Source organism: Paramisgurnus dabryanus, chromosome 9 (genome assembly GCF_030506205.2).
Source record: "Paramisgurnus dabryanus chromosome 9, PD_genome_1.1, whole genome shotgun sequence".
Classification (NCBI taxonomy): Eukaryota; Metazoa; Chordata; class Actinopteri; order Cypriniformes; family Cobitidae; genus Paramisgurnus; species Paramisgurnus dabryanus.
Genome location: NC_133345.1, coordinates 40,485,058 through 40,492,238, shown reverse-complemented (window position 1 = coordinate 40,492,238; position 7,181 = coordinate 40,485,058).

Below are 7,181 nucleotides of genomic sequence, written 5' to 3'. Positions count from 1 at the left end.
AAACCGCGTGACTGCCTCCACCTGAACTGAGGGACTGACTGAAGTGAAGGGGGTGGGGGATTGGCTGGTGTCACTACAGTGAGTGACCTGGGTCACCATTAGCAACCAGTAGGGCGCACTCTGCTGGACAAACAAGTACTTACATCTTTCAAAAGCATTTAATGTCTTCTGTAAGGAACGTTCATATCGGCTTCATATCTGCGGCTTATACGCCGATACAGATATATCTGCGACAGGGTCATATCGGCCGATAAAATCGGCAAAACGATAAATCGGTCGGGCTCTACAAAATACCATAGGGTTTCTTAAAGGAAAAGTTCACACCTGTTTAAACCCTCTTGACTTTCATCCTTCTATGATTTTATTGTTGGCCTTAAGGGATGATGATTTAATGCAATAATTTTATTTATACTTATTTAAATGAAAGATTTTGACACCCCTAAATAGCATCAATGAAGAGATTTTGGAAACAACCCCACATTTTGTTTTTTGAGTGTACATTAGTTAGCTTTTTCTTGGATTACAAGAGATAAGGCCATCTTGACAAGTTCACCTCAATTTTAAAATGAAACAATTTTTTAATTGAATTACACTTTTTATTTAAATTTATTTACATTTACAACACAGTGGTTCTTAAACTGGGGGCCGCAAGATGGTGTCAGGGGGCACCAGTTCTATGACATTTTATAAAATACATATATTTATCATAAATTATGTGTAATTAAATCCAGAAAAATTGGGCTACTAACCAACAGAACTATATTTTATATAATTTAATTTCATATGTTTTGTTTTGTTTAATTAAAAGGTTAAGTTTTCTTTGGGGGGCCACGAAGGGATGCACCGTACCCAAAGGGGGCTGCAGTCTGATGGTACTAAAGTTTGAGAACCACTGGTTTAACATACACTACACTATCTGAAAAAAATGGTCAAAAGATTATCTTTAGCTGTCACTGGAGTGGTACCTCAGGCAAGCTCTTTTGGGTACCAATATGTACCCCTGAGGTAGCCTGATGTTGTCATACTCAAAATTCTAGTCAGAATTTGAGTCTGATACTGCTCCATTGGGCTGGGATTATTGTGGCGTGTTTCACCGAACCAGGACAAAACAATGCATCTGCACTCAATTGGATGGACCTACAACCAATCAGAGCAACGGAGTGTGTGATGTATGTTTAGCGACGCTTACTTGTTGTCAACAGAGCTCAACTGCACGCTGGAAGTAGTTTTTTTAAAACTACTGTTATTGTTTGGTTGGCAGATGCTAGCTATCAGTCAAAAGAAGGCTCCTAGTAATGAGCGGTCAAGCAATTTACTTACGTGAATGTATTTTCCCTAAAGTACAACAACAAAAGCACTTGAACACAACACACTGGTAAATACCAGTTCATAAATGGAAATTATCATCTTTCCAAAGCACGTGAAGGCAGCATAAGTCTGAGTTAGCAAACGTATATCGACACCTACACTGTAAAAAAATTCAGTAGAAATTGCAGCTGGGTTGCCGGTAACTTACCGTAGATTTACATTTATGTTTTTTACTGGCAACATTTTGTTCAAAGTCAAATGAACATTAAACATTTACAAGTCTTTATCTTTACAGAGTAAAACAAAAAAAAACAGCATCAAGCAAAACATTCTGGGAAACAAAATCTGGAGCAAAAAACAGAAAAAGGTTGATGATGATTTCTGGTTCCCAGAATGCTTTGCATGAGGCTGTTATTGTATAGTTTTATTCTGTAAAGATAAAGACTTGTTAATATTTCAAATTTATTGAACTTTGAACAAACTCTTGCCAGTAAATAACATAAATTTAAATCTACGGTAAATTACCGGCAACCCAGCTGCAATAACATTGTAATTTCTACGGATTTTTTTTATAGTGTACTATGTTTGATTCACATCACGACATTGTGACTTATTTACTGAGTCATACAGTCAGACAATCTCTTACCATTTGTAAGTTAGGTGAACATCCACGACGATACCCATTACTTTGGCTTGAAAAACATCAGAGTCTATAGCATGTCCCTTCTTATGCAACAGCCACGATTCCGGGCTTCCGAAAAATCAACGACTGCTAACTATATCCACCTTGTCGTGCACAACGGGTTGCATCGCCGTGATACCCATTTCAGTTGCTTGTTTTTTAACTTGGTTCTCCATAAGAAAACAGATTCAACACACGCTCTCTTTGGTGACGTGGTTGATTACGTTACTTTTGATCATCTGTCCATCATCGTATAAAGCCCGCCCTGACAATTCGATTAGTCGAACAGTTTTTGTCCGAGCATAGCAGCGCCACAATGGAGAAACTCCAGAACGAACTTCCCATCCTCAAATGTTGTGGGCGGGGCTAAGTTCATCTGGCACCCAGGCTACCCCAGAGGTACTCTTTTGGTGCTTTCCGATTGCATCGTACCCCACGGGTTGGGTGTGGTCATCTTACTTTTGGGGGCTTTTCCACTAGTTACAGTACATAGTACCAATACTTTTTTATTACCACCTCAGAGATTCCAAGCAAGCTGTGCTGATACTAAAATGTGACGTGAAAACATTGTAGATAACTGATTGGTCTGAGAGAAGTCTCATTGTTTAATGCAAGATAACTTTATCTTCATGCTTGCACTTCGTGCTCAAACTCTCTTTTAGAGTTGAGAAACAGGAATACCATACCTGTGTTTTCCTTGCAGTTTGTGGGAACACATCTGGCACATCTGACTGACTTTACGAGCAGTGTTGGGGAAAGTTACTCTTAAAAGTAATGCATTACAATATGAAGTTACTCCCAAAAAAGTAACTAATTTTTCAAGGAAAGTATTGCTTACGTTACTTTTTAGTTACTTTTGCTTTACTTTTTCTTGGCTGAGGCTTGATCTCTTTCAGGCCTTGCAGGTGTTTTGCATTCTGCATTCAGAAAGTACATATTTAACTAAAAAAGTAACTTGCATTCCTTTTTTTAAAAAGTAACTCAAATATGAATGTGTACATTTAAAAAGTAATGCGTTACTTTACTCGTTACTTCAGAAAAGTAATATTATTACGTAATGCACCTTACCTGTAATGCGTTACCCCCAACACTGTTCACGACTATTTATACAGAAACTTCAATGTAAGACAGAGGTAGTGATAAATGCAATGTGCAAGCACTTATTTGTTGAGGTCAATTTTGATTTTGTGGATGACTGACAAATTAATGAATGTATGGGAAACACTGCATTCCAACAATGCTCGCTCATTACCACTTTTTGTATGATGTCACAGCAGTAGACAGCGCAAATATAATGACATGCCTATAATCCATCCCACTCTGAAGTGGTACAAAACTCAATGGAAAAGTTAACCAAGCCAAAGTAAAGTGAGCTGACATGACCTGACCCGTGGGGTACTATGCAATGGAAAAGTGTCAATTGGGTACAAAGCAGTACCTTTAAAAGGGGCACCGCCCCAGTGGACATTTTTTTACAATTTTTATAAAAGGAGCTTCCCAAAACGGACCTGTGGTAGCTTTGTGTTTTGTTTTACCTCTTAAAATAAAGCAGACGATTAACAGACCTCATGCTGATAATCATCCATTACCTCCTTTAACTTTACTGTATCAGCATGCTGTCATGCGCTGTCCTGTTTATTCTCACTGTGTCTCTGTTATCTAATCCTGTTATCTTTGCACTGTATCATCCTCTGACCTGGTGGTGCTTGTTTAATATATGTCTGCTCTCGGTTTATTGCTGCCTGTTGAATGATCTTAAAGGGATTTGTGGGTAAAAATGACTCGTATGATGCTGATTTTGTGTAATTTTATTTTCCTGTAGCTCGGTGGTAGAGCATTGCATCAGGGGTTCGATCTTAGGGAACACACATACAGGTACTGATAAAATGTGCACCTTGTAATGCACAGTAATTCACTTTGGATTAAAGTGTCAGTCAAATGCATACATTTAAATGCAAACATGTCTGTTTCTCTCAATCATTTGCACATAGAAAACAGTGGAAAGAGTAAAATATTTGTCTCTTTTTAGTATTGTTTCTGCAACAGCACAAACATGATTGCAAAAATAATGTGATTGCAGATTGTGTTGAGTTGCTAGATGGCTCAAATTTTCAATGTAAAGCTATGGTGTTGTTAAAGCATTAAACCAGGATAGCAGGCACAAGATAACACCCCGTCACCCAGCACAATGACACGCTCTGCGGAGTGTCCCGAAGACACGCTCTCGCTCTACCATCAAGTCTTTTGGTTCGTGACGTGTGTCAAGTTTCCAGATTGTACCTGGTTTAAGAGAAACTGCTGTCAGCCTGGCACCAGGCAGCCTTATATAAACATCACCACCTGGCACCCAGCAGTGAATATGAGTCGTGAAAGCTGCCCTTTTTTCCAACCACGCATCGCAGACAAGCAGAGACAAATCCTGGAGCGCTTAAAGGAGACGCATAACTATTGATGCTCAACATTACAGTAGCTTAACTCATCATCAACTACAGTAGTAATACATTTCAAAACTTTCATTAATAATACATAGTTTTGTACGATATATAATAAACATTAACATTTAAAAAAATAAGCTACAGTGATAAAAACAACTAATCTCAATGAAGGTGACAACACAATAATCTAACTAATAAAGCTCACTTATATAAATAAGAAGAAAATAGAATAACATAACAGTTAAGTTACTGTAATTAAACGTTAGTTACTGTAAGTTAGTCGCTTGCTGTTTTAAGTTAGTTTTTTTAATCTTGCAGGAGAACAAGGAACGACAGTGTCTCGTTGGCCACCATATGCCAAAAATTATCATACAGGTTTGCCTTTGTATCCATTTTTAACACGCGAGACAAGAATTGAGCCTTTATTCGAACCGGGGTTTCACTGTTTACCCCTCTGCCTTCAGGGCCAAGGGGACAGAAAAAGAACGAGAGACTCTGGTTTGAGTAAATGGAGGGAAAGGTAGAGCTACTGTAAGGTACTGAGGGCAAAAAAGGGGTGGAGGGGAGAAAGAAAAGAGCTCTTTGAGTGACAGTAATTTATAAAAACTGTGCTTTTTTATGAGTTTCCTGGTCTTAGCAAAACATTCACAGAGAGCGAGAGAGAGAGAGAGAGAGCGAGAGACTGATTTAAAGTGCATAGGACTCTAGTCGGCTCTGTATATTTGTGTATGCTGAATTCCTGGGAATTTTGTGTTGTTTGCGTCTCTAGAAATACTTTTTACAGCGTTATATACGTATGTGTTTGTTGTTGTTTGGGGTTAAGGATGTGTATTTTTGTGCCTGTTATGTGTAAGTGTGGTAGTGCTGTGTTTGACTTTAAGATAGATGCAGTACAATGCAGTTAGCTTTTATATTTATGATTTTTATCTGTTTTTGAAAGTAAACCTAAAACAATATAGCCTTTGCAGACCATATTTGGGGAACAGAATATTTAAGCAACCTCTAAAAAGACCTTAGCAACACCCTGGCAACCATCCACAACCCTTAAACTGCGGCTGCATCCAAAATAGCCCCTTATTCGCTATTCCCTACATTAGTCCACTCCAAAGTAGTAAACGAAAACGAGGGAATTCAGACACTTAAAGGGGACATATCATGAAAATACTTTTTCCATGTTTAAGTGCTATAATTGGGGCCACAGTGCTTCTATCAACCTAGAAAATGTGATAAAGATAGTATCTTGGTTTTGGTAAACCATTCTCTGCAAGCATGTGAAAAAATAGGTCATTGAAATTTGGCTCCCCATTAGATGTCAGAAGGGGATATTACCGCCCCTTAATCTGCACTATCCAACCACGGCACTCACATCAGCTCATTTGCATTTAAAAGGACACACATTTTTGATCACACCTACAAAGTGGCCATTTAAATGTGTTATAATAAATGATCTATATGATATTTTGAGCTAGAACTTCACATATGTACTCTGAGGACAGCTCTGGGGATTTATTTGACATCTTAAAAAAGTCTTGTGAAATGTCCCCTTTAAACTTGACTGAAGTACTGCCATCTTTCGGGAGCCTCAGTGGACGAGTAGCGGCTAGCTGTGAGTGTACATCAATTATACATTTATTATTGCGGTGCATTGTGGGGTTGAATGTGTGCACTCAAAAATGTTGAAATATGATTTTGGACACCACTAAAAATGGATGTTCCCTTAAATAGTGCACTATATAGGGGTATATGGAGCTATTTTGGAGACAGTCTGTTTCTCATTTTGAAGTCTTATTTGTTGGCACTCTGATTTTAGGAAAAAACATTATAAAATTAGCATTTATTCATCGTAAGACATATCGTTGTAGTTTCCATCTTACTTTGAAATGCAACAGTTGCTTTTCTGAAATAAGACCTGAAATAACAAACCTTGATGACGCATGCGGCCAACAAATGTGACCTCCGTATAGGACGCAGCCTTCAAACATGACGCAGATGATAGTTCACCCAAAAATGAAAATTCTGTCATAATTTTCTCATCCTCGTTTTGTTTTAAATTTGTTTGAATTTCTTTTTTCTGGTGATCACAAACGAAGATATTTTGATAAATGATGGTAAGCACACAGCTGATTGTAACCATTGACTTCCATAGTAGGAAAACAAATATGATGGAGTTCAATGGGTACTGTCAACTGTGACAAAAGTTTCATTTTTGTTGTGTTGGCAAAGTGTGTATGTAAAAAAATCTTGTTTGTTATGATCCCTATTCAGTTATATTTCAATGTAAAAAATTGCTGTAATTTTGCAGCTGGTTGCCAGTAACTTACTGTAGAAGATAAAGTCTGAAAATATTTCATGTTCATTTAACTTTGAACAAAATGTTGCCAGTAAATAACATAAATGTAAAATCTACAGTAAGTTACTGGCAGATAGTTGCCAGTAATACCCAGTAATATTGTAATTTCTACAGAAATTTTTTACAGTGGTTATTTGAACTGCTGTATTAGACTGTATTTATTTACAAATAAATGTATTCCTAAATTGATGCAAATTTATTCCCAAAATATTTGAGGTACACATTAATCTGAGAGTTTATGTTCGTTTGTAGTGTGATTGACAGGATTAGATGAACAACACAATGTTTGAATGAAATGTGATCTTTGACACATATGACGCTCAAACTGATTTTGCCAAGTGGTTGATGTCCTCAGGGCAACATATTGTGTTGACCCAAGGACAACATTTTTCTAAATAAAACCTAA